General features: G+C 34.6%; 1 non-coding gene across 1 annotated transcript; it reads left to right on the top strand.

Moving 5' to 3' along the window:
- Positions 1–9,099: 9,099 nt before the first annotated feature.
- Positions 9,100–9,206, top strand: LOC128290787 (small nucleolar RNA R71). Its single transcript, XR_008280573.1, has one exon. It is a non-coding gene; the product is annotated as a small nucleolar RNA R71 (small nucleolar RNA).
- Positions 9,207–21,637: the final 12,431 nt, after the last annotated feature.

Below are 21,637 nucleotides of genomic sequence, written 5' to 3' on the forward strand. Positions count from 1 at the left end.
AACTTATAGCTTGATAATGGTATATGATATGTGATGCTAATGTGAAACTGTGGTATGTTTTGGTTGGCCAAAAGAAATGGTCAATGTTGAGAAGTTTTGGTAAGTTTTGAGCATTTGATTGAATGATGTATTGATCATATCTTTAGGTATGATTTTAGTTTAAGTTTTGGTATGAATTGAGATTTGAAATGATTGATAATGTTATATCATGAATTATGTATGATTTGGTATAGATATTGACTGAAATGGTTGTGCATATATGTTTAGTTTGGTGCTTGTATGTTGACCCAAATTGGGGTGGCAAATTGGCCATTCAAATGGCCTATTTTTGTCCACACGGGTAGAGACACGGGCGTGTGTCTCAGCCGTGTATGACACATGGCTATGTGGCACAGTCGTGTGTCCCTTGGGGTACCCTGCAATTGTAAGTCAGACTCGAGCACAGCCAAGGCACACGGGTGTGTGGCTAGCCGTGTGGCCCAAGTCAGTCTCGACCATGGCAAGGCACACTGGCGTGTCTTGTGGCCTTGTAAGCAAGTCAGTATGTATGCCCTATTTTGACACGGCCTAGACACACGGGTGTGTCTAATGCCATGTAAGGCACATGATCTGTTTACACGGGTTTTGTGACCTGTATTTGTTTGAAAAATGTTTAAGTTCTGGAAAAATTTTATATGTGTTCGGTTTAATCTTGACTCCTTTCTATTGTATGTTTAAGGTCTCGATGACCTATATAAGGGACTCTATATTAATATTTGATCTCTGATGCTTTGATGATTATGAAATGTCTGTTAATTGTTCTGATTCGTTTGGTAATGCCTTTAACCTTAGTTCGGCGATGAATATGGGTTAGGGGTGTTACAAAGTGATAAGTTAGGGGGTAAAAAGGTAATTTTACTAAATTATTAATTATGGATTTATTTGAACAATTTGATTATTAAACAAGTTAAATTTGACATTATAGATCAAGAAAAACGTGAATTGGTTTTGATCAAGGAAATAATAAAGTTTACGACGAATAGGCTCGTTTCTTATTGTTTTGTACCAAGGTAAGTACATGTGTAAATAATGTGACAATATAGCATATTTTTATGTATTGATATTATGTGGCAAATATTTTATTTTCATTATCGATTTTATGCCTAATGGTGGTTATGAAAGTATGAATGATGTTATGATCGTTATCCTCGACATCACAAGCAAGTGCGGTTGATGATGTTATGTGCATGTGAGGAAGAATCTTGTTTGAACCTAAGGAATAGTTTAGAATACAAGTGACATGTCACAAGAAAATTATATGACCTGAACTCATTGAGTTGGTTTGAGTTCATGATATATGTGACATCTGAGCTCACTGAGTTGGTCTGAGTTCATGATGTTTATGACACATGTAATTTGGTTCCGGGTGCTGGTCTTGGGTGTCCTACCTATGGCTGGGTAGTCTTGAGTGTGTCAGATATCTCACAGCTTGTGTGAGCAGCCTGTGTAGTTATGCCCTAACTAATAGCTTGTCCAAGCAGGCCCGTGAGTGGTTCTATTATGAGCGTTACATGTTTTGAAGTAGCTTTGGCTACGTAAGTGGTTGTGGCACTCAGGTGTAAGGTTTTTTGCGTATCTAATATTATTCCAAGTGTTAAAAGGGTAATGCAAAGGATGATTGATACGTGATATTCGTGACAAGTTTTAAATATTTATAATGAATCGTTCTTGAAACTAACTATTATCACGATGAAGGCAAGTGTACCTATCGAACAGTAGTACAGCTTTAGCAATACCAGATTATTGAACCCAAAGGAACTAAAAGTACTAGTATTAAATTTTTTTTTATTATTTAGCCTAAGAATAATGGGGTTTGTTTCAACTAACTAATTAACTAAACTAAGAAATCACAGAAAATAGAATTGGGGAATTACTTTTGGAAAAAACGATTGAATTAAGACAATACCTAAGGAAAAATCCACTTAGACTTCACTTGTTATTTGACTCTGAATCGGACGATTTATTCATTTGACTTGATCCGTAGAAATCCCTAAGTTATATTATTATCCCTCTCGAGACTAACAACGTCTAACCTTAGGTTGAATAATTGAAATCTCTTTTTAATGAACTCTCTATGGTTGCATTAACTCAATCTATGGATCCCCTTATTAGGTTTCACCCTAATCCGGCAAAATCTTGTCACCCTATCTCTAGGCGCGCAACCAACTCTGCTTAATTATGACAAATGTACTCTTAGACAGGGTCTATTCGTCCTCTAAATAAGAGCTTAACTTCAATCAATATCCTGGAATATCAAAATAGGAATTAAGAACACAAAATTAAGAACAAGTCAAATATTTATCATACAATTCAGACAATAATAACAAGATCTGTCTTAGGTTTCATTGCCCTTGGGTATTTAAGGGTTTTAGTTCACAACTAAAAAGGTAAACATCTCAGAAGAATAATGAATACAAAACATAAAGAAAAACCCAAAACTCGTGAAGGGAAATTAAGGGGAAACCTTCAGTCTTGATGATGAATCTGGCTTCTTAGATGGATCAATCGGCTTTCCTTGAACAGTTCCCTACTTCCCTCTCAGTGTGTCCTCTTTCCTCCTCCTCTAGGGTGTATTTATAGGCTTCGGAATGCCTAAGAACCCTCAAAATTGGGCTTTTCCGAATTGGACTAAACTTGGCTCGGTAGGGACACGCTCGTGTGCGATTACTTCAGGCTGTGGTCAAGCCCGTTAAAGAGGCATGGGCGTGTGGTCCACCAGTGTGAGTCGTGCTTCGATTCTGCCAATTTGACATGGCCATGTGGTCTACTTGTGTGAGGAGGTCCAGGCCATGTTGATTTCGTATGTCAGCCCATTTTCTTTGTTTTTGGCCCGTTTCTCGTTCCTTTCACTCTCCTATGCTCACCTAGGTATAAAACATGAACTGAATGCATTAGGAGCATTGAATTCACCAATTTTAAGGAAAAATCATCCATAAAATGTGCTAAGCATGGGATAGAAATATGTATAAATTACGATTTATCAAATACCCCCACACTTAAGCATTTGCTTGTCCTCAAGCAAAATCCCCAACTCATAATCAAAATAAATTCTTCTCAACTTTTAATTTCTATCGATAATATCTCAAAATAATCCATAGGTAATCATACACTGAAAATTCAACTGAAAGAACATCAAAGTTTCAAGCATTCCAAGTTGAGTATTTTATCATGAAAACATAGGTGTCTCCCCTCGTCTAAGTACTTACCTTTGATTTAAAATGTCACAGAGCTTCACATCCTTACTAAAGATTCACTTAAATCACTCGAGGTGTTTAAGGACAATAAATGAAGCACTCAATAGTCAATAATGAAAAGTCATTACCATAGGCTTGCATGAAAATCAAATTTCCACCACTATAAATTGAGATGAAACATTAATCAAAAGGTCTTTAGAGGGTTGTAACGTGGCTTTGGTAGAGGGTGTGGTCATAAGTTGAAAGAAAGGGTTAGAATCGAGATTGAATTGAAAAATTGCCTAGCTAGAAAAATGGCTAGTCATCAATTGCGTACAACAGAGCTTTTTCTTAGAATATGAAATTTAACTCTTTAGCTCAGAAGATCACTACTATTAAAATGTATACATGTATATATATATTTAGGTACAAGTCAAATTACAAAATAGAATAAAACATAGCTAAGCAACTATTCCAACTCAAATCTCGACAAAAATAGGGATCAAATTAATTTAGGGGATTTCAACAATAATGAGTTATGGGTTAATATTGATGGTACATCAATGAATAGGTTGTTAGGCTTAAGGTGGTTTACTAAGGGTTAATTGTGAAGGTAGGCTTTTATGGAGTGAGTGGGTTAAACCTAAGTGCCTTTATCATTTTGACAGTGAAAGTGAGCATGAAAGAAATAATAGATGCTCTAAAGGCTCAAGATCTCACAAAAATTATGGCTTTTTAATGTTTAAACTTGTGAATTCCAACTCAAGATAATACCTAAACTTGGGGAAACAGCCTAAAAGTTTTTTAATTCTTCAAAAATCAACTTATCATGCTTGATTCCCTAATGTCTTAAAGTTTAAACAATCAATGCATAAATGCCTATGTTTTAATTCAAGATATATCAATAAAAGTCATAAATCAATCAAAATTTATCCTAAACATGATACGAGATCTTTTCAAGAGAACATGGCAATCATTCAGGGATTTTTCTGATTGTTAAATGAATACCCCCCCACACTTAAGATGTACATTGCCCTCAATGTACGAAGATAGATATATAGAAAAGAATATAAAAATAAGATAGGGAGAGAAGTGAAACTTCCTAAGTGATGAATGAATTTCCTTGAACTGGAGTTTTGGAGAATAATCAGCGTGAGGGTGGAGGAGGATACTCCGGCGGTGGTAGAGGTTCATTAGTCCATAAGTCCTGTGCCAAAAGAATATTATATTTGAAGTTGGTTATGGTCATAGTCATGCAGGACATGGCAGTCGCGGAGAACCTTCCCTAGTGGAGTTTCGAGTCCTTGAGTAATAATGAGCTTTGGAGCTCTTTATAACTGTGATAGCATCAGGAACTCTTTTAGGAAATGTATAAGGAAGAGTAACTACTCAATATGAATTAGCCGAAATTAAAATTTGTAAAATAATAATTATAAGTCTTAATAAAAATAAGGTGAAAGAAAAATAAAAAATTAGTCGTAAAATATAATAAAAGTAAAAACATAAAATAATAAATAAAAGTTTTTAAACATCTTCATCACTAGATGGTTCGCGAGGTGGGGGTGGCGATGAGATGTGGAAGTGCTGACAAATCTGGTGTAGTATAGGATCAATGTGATCGAAGCGCTGAAAACATTGCTGCTCGAATTGAGTTAGGCGCTCAGAGACGTCAGCGTATGAAGCTGTTGCATGAACTGGACGAGAGGGTGGTGGTGGCTGAGACAGTGGGTCCTCGTGATGTGGAGGGACATCATCAGTAATGTCCTCAGAGGTTTCCTCATCGGTGGATTGGGCGAGACGGTATTGAGAAGGGAATGTGCCACGTCATTTCTCGATCATCCTCATACTTAGCATGCTCAAGATGCCTTATGGGGACATCTAGCCCATGAGAGTGAGGGAGGATGATTGGGCTGCTGTGTTGAGAAGCCCGAAGTGCTGAGCCAAACACGTCACATAGGGCCCGGTGGAGATGACCCCTTCCTATGCCGCTCCGTCTGATGTTGAATGGCGAGGGTAATGAAATAAGCAAGGTCTATAACGTGCCCGTGCGACATACACCATAGAAAGTAGGCATCGTGAGTGTTGACGATTCCAGTGCTCTCTCTCTTTCCTGTTAACGTGTGAGCCAAAATGGCGTGTAAGTACCTTAGAGATGGAGGGAGAGCTGATGCCTTGGAGCGGCTAGGATTGTAGGAGGTAGCACCGGGGGCGAGGGTGTTCCAACATCGTGAAGGAGAGTGATGGATGTGGCGATTGAGAGCGTGGAGTTCATTCTCCTCCATGAACTCCTCAGTGTAAAGGCCCAGTGCGATTCTAAACTCCGAGACGTTCAATTGGCAGACTAGACTGCCAAGGCGAAATTGGATTGTTCTCGGGTCATCAAAACGGGCCATCATGGTCTGAGGATGGAATGTTGAGCAGAGTTTCATCGTGAGTTCGAGATATGCCAGCTCGACAATCTCAAAGAAAAGCCCCCAAGGATAGGTGGTGAGGAGGGCCCTAATTGCATCCGTGAGTTGGACTTGCTCTAGCGCGGCCTAGTCTATACAGCGGCCCACTTCCAAGGGTCGGGCCCATAGAATCTGGAAAAGTTCTTCTTGGGGCCCAATGGGGAACTGCAAGAAAGGGTGACAAATTTCCGCAGTAGGACCCGAGGAAGATGATGCTCCCTTCCTTTTCTTCGAAGCAGGGACGGTGGCTTTCTTTCCTCGTAAAGATAACATGGTGTACCTGTAATGGAAATTGAAGTGGAATGTGAATACTTTCCATGGGGCTTACATATTAACCTATACTATAATAGCCAAAGTAAATGTGCCAAATAACCCTATGAGAATAAGTAATGGAGATATCTAAAGAATGAATTTGTGTGGGGTTAATAGCATGAGACCCATAGAAACAATAACCATGAATGAATGTAGCCTAATATACTGACTAAGAAAATAAAAAGAAATTACCAAAACAAAACTTAAAAATATACATTTATCTACTTAACTATGAATGTGGATGTAAAATAGTCAAATGGAGCATAGAAATCATGAAATGAGTAAGAAATTCAACATGAAAAGGATGATAACTACTCTAGAGACGAAGTTGGAGTGGTAGAAAGATTGAAAATAACATGAAAAATGCAATTTACTATGATAAATAGCATTAGAAATCAGTAAAATAAAAGAGAAAAGAGTAAACAAGTGCTAGAAAGAGGAGAATGAACGTTAAAAATGGGGTCAGAAGCGGTGTACGGGCATGTTAGGGAGGCCGTGTGGACTTGCAGCTACTAGGGTTAGGGATTTTGGGTGAGGGAGATGATGAATAGTGAAGGGTATTTATAGATTCTGGGACACACGACCAGGGAACACCCCGTGTTCCCTAATTTTTTCCCGTGTGCTTCGCAAATTTTGAATTTGGACGTGTCTAATAATTTCCTCACACTCGTGTACCTTGGGCGTGTTGATGCACACGGCTGTGTCGCACGGCCGTGTCTGTCTCTGTTCGCTTCTCCCACGCCCGTGTATAAAGGTCCACGCCGTGTTGTTTTGGCAGGTTCGCCCACGGTTGCTTGTCACAGGCGTGTCATACACCCTTGTTAATTTGACAGGTTCAGCCACGGTTTCCAGGCACGGGCGTGTCGTAAGTCCGTTTTGTTTTGGCAGGTTTACCCACGGCCATGTCGCATGGCCATGGCAATTTATCGTAGCCCGTGTTGGGGAAATCTTTGCCCTATTTTCACATAGCCTTAAGCACGCCCGTGTGCTTAGACGTGTCTGTATGGTAAACCTGTATTCAAGAGCTTCATTAGTAAGTTAGGTGTTAAACACTAAAATTTAAAGAAGCTAATACAGTTAGTGCTCGGGTTTCCTCTCGAGAAGCGCTTATTTATAGTCTAAGCTCGACTTACCTTTCCATTGAATGGTCATGGTGGTTCGAAGAGTTTATACTCCTCATTCCTGCTGTGAATCTCATCAAAATAAGGTTTTAGGTGGGTATTGTTTACCTTAAAAGTGCCGAACTTGGGATGATTTACCTCGACTGTACCGAATGGGAAAATGCTAAGTATCGTAAGAGGGATTTCTTCATTCGGTTTGGCAGTGATAATGTGAGTATCTGCAGCATCTAATAAAACTCTATTCCAACCTTAAGTTGATTTGGAAAGGTATTGAGCTTGTTCTGGCATAGTTTTGGTTTATCGTGTGTTCTCGGTTTATGTGTTCGCCATTCATCTAGCTCCTCGATTTGTAGCCTTCGTTCTTCACTAATAGGTCCTCTACTATTGCTTGAAAATGGCTCATGTACTTTCTTCAAGCTCATTTCCTGCAAAGTAGGTTGCACCATATTGTCAGTTTTAGTAGAATGGTTTAGACAATCACCTTCAATTGTCGATGTGTTGCCAAAATTGAGAGCTTGAAGGGTGATTGTTTCATCTCCCACACGAAGTGTGAGCTCACCTGTGCCAACATCAATAATCGTTCTAGTAGTTGCTAAAAAGGGCCTTCCTAAAATCAAAGGAGTGTTGCTATCTTCCTCTATGTCTAGAACAACGAAGTCAATGGGAAATATAAATTTATCGATTCTAACTAGCACATCTTCAATAATACCCCTAAGAAACCTTATAGTTTTATCTGCTAATTGAATGCTCATCCTAGTCTACTTGGGTTTCCCAAGACCTAGTTGTTTAAACATCTTGTAAGGCATGACGTTAATACTAGCCCCTAAATTAGCTAATGCATTATTAACATCTAAACTACCAATTAAGCAAGGAATTGTAAAACTCCCTGGATCTTTCAATTTGTTGGGTAGTTTATTCTGTAGAATAGCTGAGCAAACTGCGTTTACCTTCACATGCGAAGCCTCGTCCAACTTTCGCTTATTTGCTAAAAGCTCCTTTAAAAATTTCATTGCATTTGGCATCTACGATAGAGCTTCAATAAACGGTAAGTTAATATGTAATTTTTTTAAGAGTTTAAGGAATTTACCAAATTGTTCATCTGAGCAGTCTTTCCTTGTCGCATTAGGGTATGGCACACGAGGATTGTATTCTGTACTTACCGGTTTCTCCTCATTGTGGTCTACCTCACCTTAACCTTTGCTTATGTCAGTTTCTTGCGTTGGTTCTGGCTCAGGTGTGACTAACCCTTCCTCATCTTGACTAGTAATCGCGTTGAGTTGCTCCCTTGGGTTAGATTCTATCTTGCTTGGCAAGCTACCTTGTGGTCGTTCAGAAATCAACTTGGCAAGCTATCCAATTTGAGTTTCGAGCCCTTGGATCAATGCTTGTTGATTCTTAAGTGCTGTTCGGTATTCTGAAAACGAGTTTTTGACACCGATATAAACTTTGAGAGCATCTCTTCAAGGTTTGGCTTCTTTTCCTGTTGGTAGGGTGGTTGTTGAAAACCCGGAGGATGTTGTGGCCTTTGATTGATTTCCTTGACCGCCCCGCAAGAAATTGGAATGGTTCCTCCAACCTGCATTATAAGTGTTACTATATGGGTTATTTTGGGGTCTAGAGTTATTGTTACCCATATATTGGACTTGTTCCTCCTCGATGCTAGGGTTGAAGGGTTGATATTCGCATGCTCCTCCTCCATTCGAATCGCACCTCATCACTAGATGTACCTGAGTAGAACCACACAAACCATCAATCTTTTTATTTAAGAGTTCTACTTAGTTAGATAGCATAGTAACTGTGTCGAGGTTGAAGACACCAGCTGCTTTCGTCGGCTTTGTTCTCATAACTTGCCACTGATAGTTATTCAGTGACATCTTTTCAATAAATTCGTAAGCTACCTCAGGTGTCTTATTATTGATAGTTCCTCCAGCGGCTGCATCAATCATCTACCGAGTCGAAGGATTTAGGCCACTATGGAACATTTGAACCTGTAGCCAAAGCGGTAACCCATGGTGAGGGCACCTTCTCAAAAGGTCCTTGTATCTCTCCCATGCATCGTAGAGTGTTTCTAACTCCATTTTCACAAAAGAAGAGATATCATTACGTAATTTGGTTGTTTTAGCTGGTGGAAAATATTTTAATAAAAATTTTTCGGTCATTTGTTCCCAAGTAGTGATTAACCCTCGTGGTAAAGAGTTCAACCACTATTTAGCCTTATTCCTTAACGAAAAGGGAAACAACCGAAGATGTATGGCATCATCAGAAATGCCATTGATTTTAAATGTATCAAAAAATTCTAGGAAATTTGCCAAGTGAGCTTTGGGATCCTCGTCCTGCAAACCATCAAACTAAACAAACTGTTGTATCATTTGACTTATGTTAGGTTTCAATTCAAAATTATTTGTAGCAATTGCAGGTCTAACTATACTTGACTCAGTTCCTATTGAATTAGGTTTAGCATAATCATACATAGTGCGCAGCGCAAGATTCTAATTAATAGCAATTGAAAGAGGTAGCAGAGTTTCTTGATTTTCAGCCATCTCCTTGGTTGTGGTTTGAATATCATCCTCTTGCTCGTTCTCTATGTATCTTAAGCTTCGCCTTATTTCTCTTTGGTTTCTGCGAACTGTGCGATCGATCTCACTGTCAAAAAGTAATGGTCCTGACGAGTTTCTTCTAGTCATAAACTATAAGAACCTGCCAGAAAAAGGGAAAAGAAAGAATTAGTAATAAAAATTAGAATAAAATTTAAATTGCAGTAAAATTAAATGGCTAAAGTAATAAAAATTGAGTGTTCCTAATGTCTTAGTTCCCCGGCAACGGCGCCAAAAACTTGATACGTGATATTCGTGGCAGGTTTTAAATATTTATAATGAATCGTTCTTAAAACTAACTATTATCACGATGAAGGCAAGTGTACCTATCGAACAGTAGTATAGCTTTTGCAAGACCGGATTATTGAACCCAAAGGATCTAAAAGTACTAGTATTAACTTTCTTTTTATTATCTAGCCTAAGAATAATGGGGTTTGTTTCAACTAACTAATTAACTAAACTAAGAAATCACAGAAAATAGAATTGGGGAATTACTTTTGGAAAAACACGATTGAATTAAGACAATACCTAAGGAAATCCACCTAGACTTCACTTGTTATTTTGACTCTAAATCGGACGATTTATTCATTTGACTTGATCCGTAGACATCCCTAAGCTATATTATTATCCCTCTCAAGACTAACAACGTCTAACCCTAGGTTGAATAATTGAAATCTCTTTCTAATTAACTCCCTAGGGTTGCATTAACTCGATCTATAGATCCCCTTATTAGGTTTCACCCTAATCCGACAAAATCTTGTCACTCTATCTCTAGGCGCGCTATAATAGCCCTAATTTGACCCTGGTCGGAAAGTGGTTTCGGGACCACAAAATCGAGTCACAAAATTATATACATTTTCTTTTCTATGTTTATTATATGTAAAGTTTCATGTGTGAAAGTATCGTGTCTTAATTTTGTCATTTGAATGTGGAATTATTAAAAAAGACTTATGTGAGAAACTTGAAAATGTGATAGGTTAATTTGTAGTGGCCAAATATTGTATGGTTTAAAATATGGGGACTTGCATGTTAAATATTCCTTCCTTAAGTTAGTGGACGACAAGGTTAGTGGATGATGGACATTTTATGCCTTTTATATTAATAAATTAAATGTTAAATGAATAAATAATATGAAATATGAACTTATATGAAAAGAAATGGGTGATAAAAACAAAGTTGGTTCATCTTTTCCTTCCTCCATTGTCGTACCTAAAGAAAGAAAAGAAGAAATTGAAGTTAAGGCATTTGGTCACCTTTAAGTGGATTAAGGTATGTTAATGCTCTTTCATTGAAAATCTTTGTATATTTGGAGTGGTCATCAAGTATAGAAGCTAGCTCATGGCAAATGTTTTTGTAAAGTTATGAAGATGACATTCGGTCATGGATGTTTGTATTTCTTTGATGTTGTTTTTGATGCTTTAGTGTATTGAGGGTTGATTATAGATGAGTTGAGCTTGGTAAAATTAAATGTTTGTGGCTTAATTGCTTAATGACAATCGGCTATGTTGAAATGCTAAATTAGTGCTAAATTGTAAGTATTTAATTGAGTGTTAGCCGAAATTGAGCTTATGATAGTAATTAGAATTTGTGAAATTTATGCATTTTGTGGTCCAAGTGTGATAAGAACCATACGGTTATGGCATGTAAGCATGAAGATTTGTGGATGTTTTAGAATTGGCCTAATTGTTTTAGTCATTGATATATATATATATATATTGCCGAATGTATGCTTAAGGAATTGGTTAAGTACATTGTTGTTAAATGCTTGTTGTTTTTGTATAATTGTTGCCTAGCTACTAAATGAACTTAGGGTATTATGGATAAGTTTAAGAGTGGCATAATTGAAATGAAGTTTGCTTGTGCCGAATGTGATTTTAGTGCATGGATTAAGAGTTTAATTTCATTCGGTAACTCATACCAAATTGGGAGATAGTATTAAACACTAGTTTTATTTGTTAAATAATTGAAGTGAGCTTTGAATGGTTGTTTTGCTTATAATGGCCGAATGTGAGCTTAAGTTTTGAATTACAATTGAAGCTTGTTAGTTAGTTGATGATGTCCTTTGATAGCCCTTTTGATATTCGGCCGTTGTTAAGGAATTTTGAATTGGTTATAAATTTCTATGTTTTAATTAGCAAATTGAATTATTGAAGGTTGAGCTAATTATATATGTATCGTTTATATGTACATTAATTTCTTAGTCTATGTTATTCGCTATAATCGTCATGGTAGAATTTTTTTTTAATTTGCAAATTTGTTAATCATTAGCTCAAGAGCATCAAGGACAAAAGTCGGAAAAAGGGAAGACAAAACTAAGCGAATAGCCGTAGAATTATAGTCGTCGACAGCTCTTAAGGTAAGTTTCTAGCATATAAGTTTAGTTATAATGAAGAATGATATGGAATACTGGTAAAGATGGGACTATGAATTGGTGTAATTACCTATAGTAAAATGATAAGGAATAAGTTACTTCTATGAGCCTTAGCCGATTGGTTATTAGAAAAGTGATATTTAAATTATGATTTGTATGTGATAATAAGAAGTACTTATATATGATGATATGTTTTAAACTCAATGGTAAGTTCTTAAGTAATTGAGTTTGATTCCTTTGTAAGTTTTAAGTTTTAAAACGGGATGAATATGAGTTATGTATATACGTTAAGGTCAATGACTTTTCTAAATGACGGCATATATGATATTATGTTTTAAATATGTGAATGAGAACTTTACAGAGTAAATTGTATAAATCTGCTAGGGACAGCAGCAGTAGCGTGTTTTGGAAAAATTACCATAAATTATGGGAGTTGAGTTAAAGGCTGAATAAATTATGTAATTAAAGCTTGATACGTCTAGTTTCGTATAAAAGAAATCGTGTAAGCAAAGGGGTTTACGGTAATGAGATTTTTAAGGTTGTGTGAGATAGAGTCAGAATGGCTCCGAAATCCCCTGTTCAGTATTTGGAAAATCATCATAAATCGTACAAAAATGATTATAAGATAAAATTATATGCTTAGACTCCTTAATGAGTCTAGTTTCAAACAAAATAAACGCAAACATATTTTGAATTCGGTACAATGAGAAATTAAATTCTTAGTGAAGAGTAGTCGGAGTAGTCAAGCAGTAAAATAGGGGAAACTTTAAGAAAAATCTGGTATTGATTGGCCAAACTAAAAATTCTGAAAATTTTGTGGATAGAGGATATACGAGTCTATTTTCATGGAAAATTAATGGCACATAATTTGGAATTTCGTAGCCCCAGTTAAAAATAAATTAATGACTGTTGCTCAGGAAAAACAGCTTGTAGAGAATTTGTGGTTATGTTGTAAACATGGATAAAACTTGTTTTAGTTGCTCATAAGCTATTGATTAAACCCATACGTGAATTCTAAATTGTGATATTGTAAAATGATATATGAGTGTTAGATGGATCTTTGATATTAAAATTAGTGAAATTGTAAGTTATAAGTATTCGAATATGAAATAATAGTATGGCATGAAATTGAATTATTCATTGGAAAATGATAGATAAAGATTCAGCCAAGACAAAGTGTATACGTGAAAGTATATGTGGTATATGAAGTATATTTGGATAATTGTGATGTGAATACATGAAAATTTATATTTTGATATAGGATTTTATGAGATGAATGTGAACATGCATATATGTGATAAGGCCGAATGGCCAATGTGATGAATGTGAACATGCATATATGTGATAAGGCTGAATGGCCAATGTGATGAATGTGAACATGCATATACGTGATAAGGCCGAATGGCCAATGTGATGAATGTGAACATGCATATACGTGATAAGGCCGAATGGCCAATGTGATGAATGTGAACTTGCATGTGTGATAAGGCCGAATGGCCAATGTGATGAATGTGAACATGCATATATGTAATAAGGCCGAATGGCCAATGTGATGAATGTGAACATGCATATATGTGATAAGGTAGAATGGCCAATGTGATGAACGTGGAAGTGTATATATGTGGCGAAGCCGAATGGCTAATGCGAAATGTGTATGAGATGGATATGAGGTAAAGTCGAATGGCTAATGCGAAACGTGTATGAGATGGATATGAGGTAAAGCCGAATGGCTAATGCGAAACGTGTATGAGATGGATATGAGGTAAAGTCGAATGGCTAATGTGAGATATGTATGAGATGTATATATATATATATATTGTGGCCAAATGACAGACGGCGGAAGGTGTGTTTTATTAGATCTTTGATGAGGTAAATGAATTACAAATATGATAGTCGATGTGAATGTTGTAACATGTGAATAAATATGCATGAAACTCTATGATGTAAACCTGGGATTAAAGACCAGATGACCATATGTGGTGACAATGTCTGGGTTAAGACCCGCTGACTTCGTGTGGAGATTTCATCTGAGCTAAAGGTCTCGCCGATAATCCGAGTAGAGGTTAAAGCTATAAGACTTCGCAATAAGAATTGCTTATAAATATATTCAATGCGAAAGGTTAAATAGGTATGTACTCCAAGTTTATATGTGAGCTTGATTTGAACTAAATCATAAGGTAGTTATGTGATGCATACGTGAGCAATCTATGAGACTATTCCTATGAGTATGTGACATCGGATCAGTGTGAGAGGTTATGTGAAATTATACAATATATCTATGTCACATGAGCTCACTTTTATGTGAAAGTTTATCTGCCTATTGTATATGATGAGATGTGCATATCGGTAAAAGGATGGTATGCCCGAAGGAAGAGTGAAATAAAAATACGAACAACTATGTTATAATTTAATTGTTATCTGTTGACACTGCTTAAATCTTACTAAGCATTGTAATGCTTACTCCGTTTACTTTGTTTCCTCTGTTTTATAGATCTCATTTGAAGCTACAGTGCTCGGGGATCGTCAACAACTAGTCACACTATCACTATCCACCGCTTATTCTTGTTATGTTTTGAATTATTTTATGGCATGTATAGAATAGACCAAAGGGTAGAAGAATATTTTGGTTAATGTATATAAGCCATGCGAAAATGGCATCTTTTGAATATGTACTTATAGAAGTTTAAATTGTATCCCTGACTGTCTTTAGTACTTATCTAAAGGAATGTTCAAAAAAAAATTTTACTGTTCTGATATGAGTTTCAAGTCCGATAATGCCCCTTTACCTATTCCGGCGACAGATACGGGATTGGGGTGTTACACGCGCAACCAACTCCGCTTAATTATGAAAACTGTACTCTTAGACAGGGTTTATTCCTCCTTTGAATAAGAGCTTAACTTGAATCAATATCCTGGAAATCAAAACAAGAATTAAGAACAAAAAATTAAGAACAAGTCAAATATTTATCATACAATTTAGATAATAATAACAAGATCTGTCTTAGATTTCATTCTCCTTAGGTATTTAGGGGTTTTAGTTCATAACTAAAAAGGTAAACATCTCATAAGAATAATGAATACAAAACATAAAGAAAAACCCAAAACTCGTGAAGGGAAATTAAGGAGAGATCTTCAGTCTTGATGATGAATCTAGCTTCTTAGATGGATCAATCGGCTTTCCTTGAGCAGTTCCCTACTTAAGTACAAATAAAATTTTTTTAATGTATTTTTCAGCCTTTAATTCAAATTTTCCCTACCTTATCCGTTCACCCTCTTCTTCTCCTCTTTTCTCTTCAATTTTCTTTCTTTCTCTCATTGTTGTCGTCACCTAAACCTCTTTTTTTACCATATCTTTCTTCTTCTTTTTGAATCAAGATTGTGCACCATCTTCTTTACTCTATTTCTTCCATTTATCCTCATCTAAATCATCCCTAAATCTGAAATCTTGAACCCCAAGTTCGATCCTGGACATTGCCAAGAAAGTGTCATTGTCGTTTCTCTCAACTAGCTTGTGTAAGATCTCTTTTATCTTTAATTTCTTGATTAATCTTGTCAATTTAAAGACAAATTTTCCATATCTATAATTTTTTGGATTTTAAATTATTTCAAAGGTATTTTTCTAGATTTTAATAAGATCTCACACCATTTTAAAATTAAGCCCCAATTTTTGTCACTATGGGTGGTGGTGCGTGCTCCTATGTTCAAGAAAAGGGGTTATTTTATTTCTTAGTTCTTGCCCATATATCTCTAGAATTAAATTGTGTTCTTTAACCCTCCTAATCAACCTTTAATCACTTGTTAATTACGGAGAGACATTTTTTATCAATTAGCCAATCAGAACCCACAAATCGTGAAGTGTAAGTACAATTAAGGACAGCTAGTTTATTATTTTGATATAGTTGTTAGGTAAAGGTTATGAATTGATTAAATGAATGAACTTAATAATTAATTAGCTACTAATTTTCCAATATATTATTGAATTAGGTGCTGATTCAATTGCCCCAAATCATCTGTAAAGGCGAAGAATGTTTGTACGTACGGTTCGCATCGATACAATTTAAGGAATCTAACTAGTTTGGATTCATAAAATAGTTATAATTTCAATGAATAGTTTGAACTCTTAAGTTAGTATTTAGGTGTTGGTTTAATGGTAAATTGATTGAATTTGTACTGAATTTTGGCTTAGGTTTGTTTAAGGAATTATTAAGGAAGATTGAAAGATTCGCTAGTGTGGTACGAGGAAGCAAAAAATAAGGTATGGGTCCTAAACTCATAAAATTGTTTGAAAATGTTAAATATCATGTTATATTTGATAAATTATCTTGCTGATTGGATTGTATTAATATCCAAATTATTGATTTCGTGAGTGGCAGAACTAGGTATGTTTTGAGCCTTAAAAGATTGACATGTTGGCAAAATTTCTAGTTTGATAGTATGGATGTTTGATTGAGTTTGTAATTGCATATTTGAGTTATGAGATATGAGAACATTTGACTAAATGAAATAATCTGTTGAGATGTTAAGCTTATGTATGATTTAAACGCTTGAGATGTTTGTTATATTGTGTACTGAAAAGGGTGCTATTTATGCCCAATGAAAATTCATAAAGTAGGTGAAATTGAACGATATTGATTGATACCAACACAATGGTAATTTGAAAGATTGGAACATTGTTTCAATTTACTAAAAGTATGTGATTATTGAAGACATACTGAGCATGTCAAATGAATGTGAAAAGTATTGAGATATGATTATGTATGAGATTATGTGACATATTGCATATGCTTTGGGTTGAGATTTTGTGGATGATGGTGGAGTTTCGAGGACTACCAACGGCATATTAAGTCTGTATTATTCATAGTCAATGCACTTCACCTGGAGTACTGAAGGGAATGGCGATTTATCGCGTTTTTATTGGCAGCTTGTCTTCATTTTTACTCGCAAAATTTTCTGCATATTATTATCAGTGGTTTTAACCACAACGGGCTTAAGCCCATAATATTTTGGAGTTCAGATGACGAGTTTTGGGGAACTCGTGGTGTGTAGAAGATGGTATGGGTATGAACCTTTTTGCATTGCATCATGCTCACAACATATTCGAATGTTATTGATTTATGATATGTGTTGTATTATGTTGTATTGAATTGTGTCAAAATTCATGATTGTTTGTAACAACCCGTTTTTAGTCAAATCAGAATAGTGTGTCAAAACCATTTTTTTATTCGATTTTTTGAAAATGGGAATCGACTTTAAGAAAAACGAAAACGGGAGTCGCCACCAATCTTTTTTAGGTGTGATTGGATCACCTTATAAAATGTTTTGTTTTAAAACATTAATTTTGTTCTACGAAAGTTGAGAAAACGGATTCGGGAGTTGGTTACGTACGAGGAAGGGTTAGCACCCTCGTAACGCCCAAAAATTGGTACCTAATTGATTATCAAATGTCTTTAATGTCGGAAGTTTAAAATTTTTAAGATGCAGTCCTCTTTAAAATATTTTAATTTTGAAAATTAGGGTTCACTTGTATCAAATGAATCAAAATATTACGCCTAATAAGTTAGGAAGCAATATTTTTAAGACATTCAAAACTAAGCTAACCCTTTTTGAAAATTCTTATCTCAAAACAAAAAAACGCCATATCCAATAAGTTAGGACACAACGTTTTGAAATTCCAAGACAGTTGCTCGTATTTTGAAAACCTTAAAACTTAGAAGGGTGCTTGACTGTTTGAACTCAACGAGAAAAGTTGCAACCCAGTAAGTTAGGGCACTACCTTTTTCGAAGTTTCCAAATACCAAGCATTGCCTTTTTATTTTTGAAAACTTTTGAATCTCGTTTTTAATTAATGCATAAGGAATCATATATATACATTATAACATATAGCATATTACAATAATAGGTAGCTAAAACATGCATTTAAATAATATGATAGCAATAATCTAAAGGTCCTATACTAGATACATACATAAATATAACAAATCTTAGTTACATAACAACATACATATTAAGGTATACATAACAGATATTAAAGATGAACAAGCAAAATATATGAACATACAAAGTAATAGTTAATTTAAAAAGCGATGCATGCTATACAATTAGACATAAAAATACATATACAAAACAAATGTGATAATATATAATAATAATAATAATAATAATAATGTGGTAACATATATATATCAAACAAACAATACTTAATAACATTATGAAACTAGCATTTAATAAAATATAACAATATACAAAAGATTTAATACGTTTTAAAATATAAAATAAAGTGAGTAATTATTAAAAAAATACAAAGTAAGTTGAAAAGTAAAATGTTTAAACAACAAATAAATACGATATTTTTTAAAAAATGGATATTAAAATAATATAGATATAAAGAAATGATTTAAAAATAATTAATGCTTTGTAGATAGATAAAGAAAAAGTAATTTATGAAACATAATAAAATAATATATATGTAAAAGTAATGAACAAAACTTTATATAAAAATATTTTTGAAATATCATACAATATGTATATATAAATGTAAAATAATACATAATAATATATGATAATAGTATACAAGTTTTAAAATAATACTTATAATATATAAAATAATATATGAAAAGTAATAATATAGAAAAATAAAACAATTTTATATTTATAAAAGATTTAGAATAAAATAAATAATATATCTGAAAAATAATGAATGAAACAATATTATTAAAATAATTTAATATATAAAAAGGTTTAAGATAAATATATATATACAAAATATTGAAACATATAATAATAATCTAAAAGAAAAAAAATTAGAAAGGATTAAATTAGAATAGAAATAAAATGCGATGAAAATTCAAAATTTAAAAATTAAAAAAAAGGGTCAAATTAAAATGTGGGCACAAGAAGGGGGATTAAAACGAAAAATATCCCCTTTTTAAAACGACATCGTTTATGTGCTTTCCTTTTTTAAAGAGCTCAAGGACCAAATTAAAATGCGAAATTAAAAGATAAAATAAACCTAATTTTAAAGGATAAAAAATGCGGAAGGACCAATTGGGTAATTAACCCAATCCTCAAAAACACGCGGATCCTCCCCGGGTAATCGGGTCATCGCGCAGATCCTCTGCTGAAACGACGCCGTTTTAATGCTTATTGAACTAAGCCAAAATGACATCGTACTTAAGGGGCTATATAAGCCAATTTCTGAACTTCAAAATCATTTTTGCATCCGGTTTAAAAAAAAAACAAGGGAAATCCTCTGAAAGAGGACTTGGGGGCTGGTCTTGGAGTGCCGTTGTGCCTATGTCCAGGGGTTCGCACACGCTCACGCGCCCCTATCTACGCCATCACATACGGTGGTCAGAAACCAAAAAATCTCTTTTTCCGGTGCGAACCTAAACGGTACATTTTCGTTTTCCTTTTTTATTGTTCGCAATATGTATATATTTAAAAAAAAATATTCACCTTTGTGTATCTCGATCGACTGTGGTACTCTCTTCTGTATATATGTAAAAATAAGCTTTTTTATTGAATCTGTGTATGTATTCCAAAAATGTAAGAATTGGACCCTTTTACACTGTATTTTGCATCCATTTATACTGTTCACAAATAAATTATAAAAAATTAGCCCCTGATTCTAATTCTGATTTATTGGCTGATTGCTTGCTTCTTTCCTTTTCTTGCAGGTTAACGGTGCAATCCTCGACGGTGTGCATGATCTATGCGCCAATTGCGGTGTGACATGGGGACTGGAACCACGACGCTGATGGAGGGTAGCTGAAATGACGTAAGTTAAAGAGGCGTGACCCTTAGGCTAATTGCGGCGTGAACCCTAGCTAGGGTTTCTCAACTGCTGAAAATAGGATGGGGCAATTGGGCCAATTAAGTCTTGGGCTAATTTAGTGTATCGGGGGTAGGGCGTAAATGGGTTACACGGGTAGTTTGGGTTCAAAAGGTATTTGGGCATGTGTTTGGGCTCTTGTAAACTAGACTTTTAAAATAAATAACATTTATTTATTTATTTCATATTTCTGTTTTGGTTTTAAGGCCCGGTCAAATTTGGGCTACTACACAGTGGTTTCAAGACCAAAAATATGAGGCCAAAATAATTATTTTATTATTATTTTAATGTCTATAGCATGATAATATGTTTGTGTGAAATTTTCGTTAAGAAATTTTACCGTTTGATTAGTTGATTTGAGAAAAAGGACTAAATCACGTAAAGTGCAAAAGTGATGTTTTTTTTGCTAAAGGTGTCTAATAGCTATAGATCTTTAAAATAAAGGTCCTTAAGTAGTAATTTGACCATTATATTTGTGAGTGGAGAATTTTGGGTGTATATTAAGTGATTTGATGATTATATAATAAGGTTATTTAAGTAAATTAGTAATTAAGGTAAATAAAATGAAAGAAACAAAGATATCATCTTTTATTTCTTCATGTTTCAATTGAAATTAAGGCAAAGAACACCATTTTTATCTTCTTCATTTGTCCAAGCTTTAATAGCTAATTAAGGTACGGCCTTTGTTTCGTTTTTAATGATTTCTGTGTTTTTGAGATCGTTGCAACTAGGTTTAGCTAGCTTAGGGACTAATTTGCAAAAATATTAAACATTTTGAATGTTTCTATTGTTGAATAAGCATGTGTTTTGATGTTTGATGATAGATTATGAATGTTTGATGATAGTTATACAAGTTTTGTTAAGTGATTTTTAGTGAAACTGCTAATTTCGGATTAAATTGCAAAATACGGAAAATTTGTGGTTAAAATGTGAAATAAATGAAAAATATAGGCTACTAGGGACGTAATTGAGATTCGGCTAGCATGGGTTGTTGTTAAATTGCATGAATTTGTGTTTTAATGTAATAAGGACTAAATTGTAAAAGATGTGAAATACCAGGGGCAATTGTGTAAAAATGCCTTAAATTGAATTTTGGACTAAATTGAATAGAGACGTGATTAAATAAGTTAATTTTGATTATATTTAGATCAAGAAAGGCAAAATACAGACTTAGATCAGGGAAAGAATAAAGTTACAGAATAGTTGACTCGTTTCGCCGTTTTAGCATCCGAGGTAAGTTCGTATGTGACAAGTTTTATTAAAAATGTATTTTAAATATTTTGATATTGCATAAACTGTGATTATGATACTACGAATATGTTCGAAAATGATTCGACAACGATAAATCTTTTAAAATCCTAGTTGAACCTTAGAATAGATTTGGATACTTAACAACTTGTGTGAGCAGCACCGTGTAGCTACATCTTGACCCACAGCTTGTGTGAGCAGGCCTGTTGATAGCTCTAGTGTGAGTAGTATATGTGATATGATATTGAGATACCTTCAGCTATATATGTATGTGGCACTTCAGGTGCAAGTTTCCCATGTATCAAATAGTATTTCAATTGGTTCAACGGGTAAATGAAAGACATGATTGTGTATGAGATTGATACAAGATGGTATAGGTATGTACATGAGCCGTATAAACTTAAATCAAAGAAGTTGTGAAGTTATATATAACATTATGATTGAAAATGTGAAAGGTTTGTTAGTTACATGAATTACATGTTAATATGTTCAAATTGA

Source organism: Gossypium arboreum, chromosome 3 (assembly GCF_025698485.1).
Source record: "Gossypium arboreum isolate Shixiya-1 chromosome 3, ASM2569848v2, whole genome shotgun sequence".
Lineage (NCBI taxonomy): Eukaryota > Viridiplantae > Streptophyta > Magnoliopsida > Malvales > Malvaceae > Gossypium > Gossypium arboreum.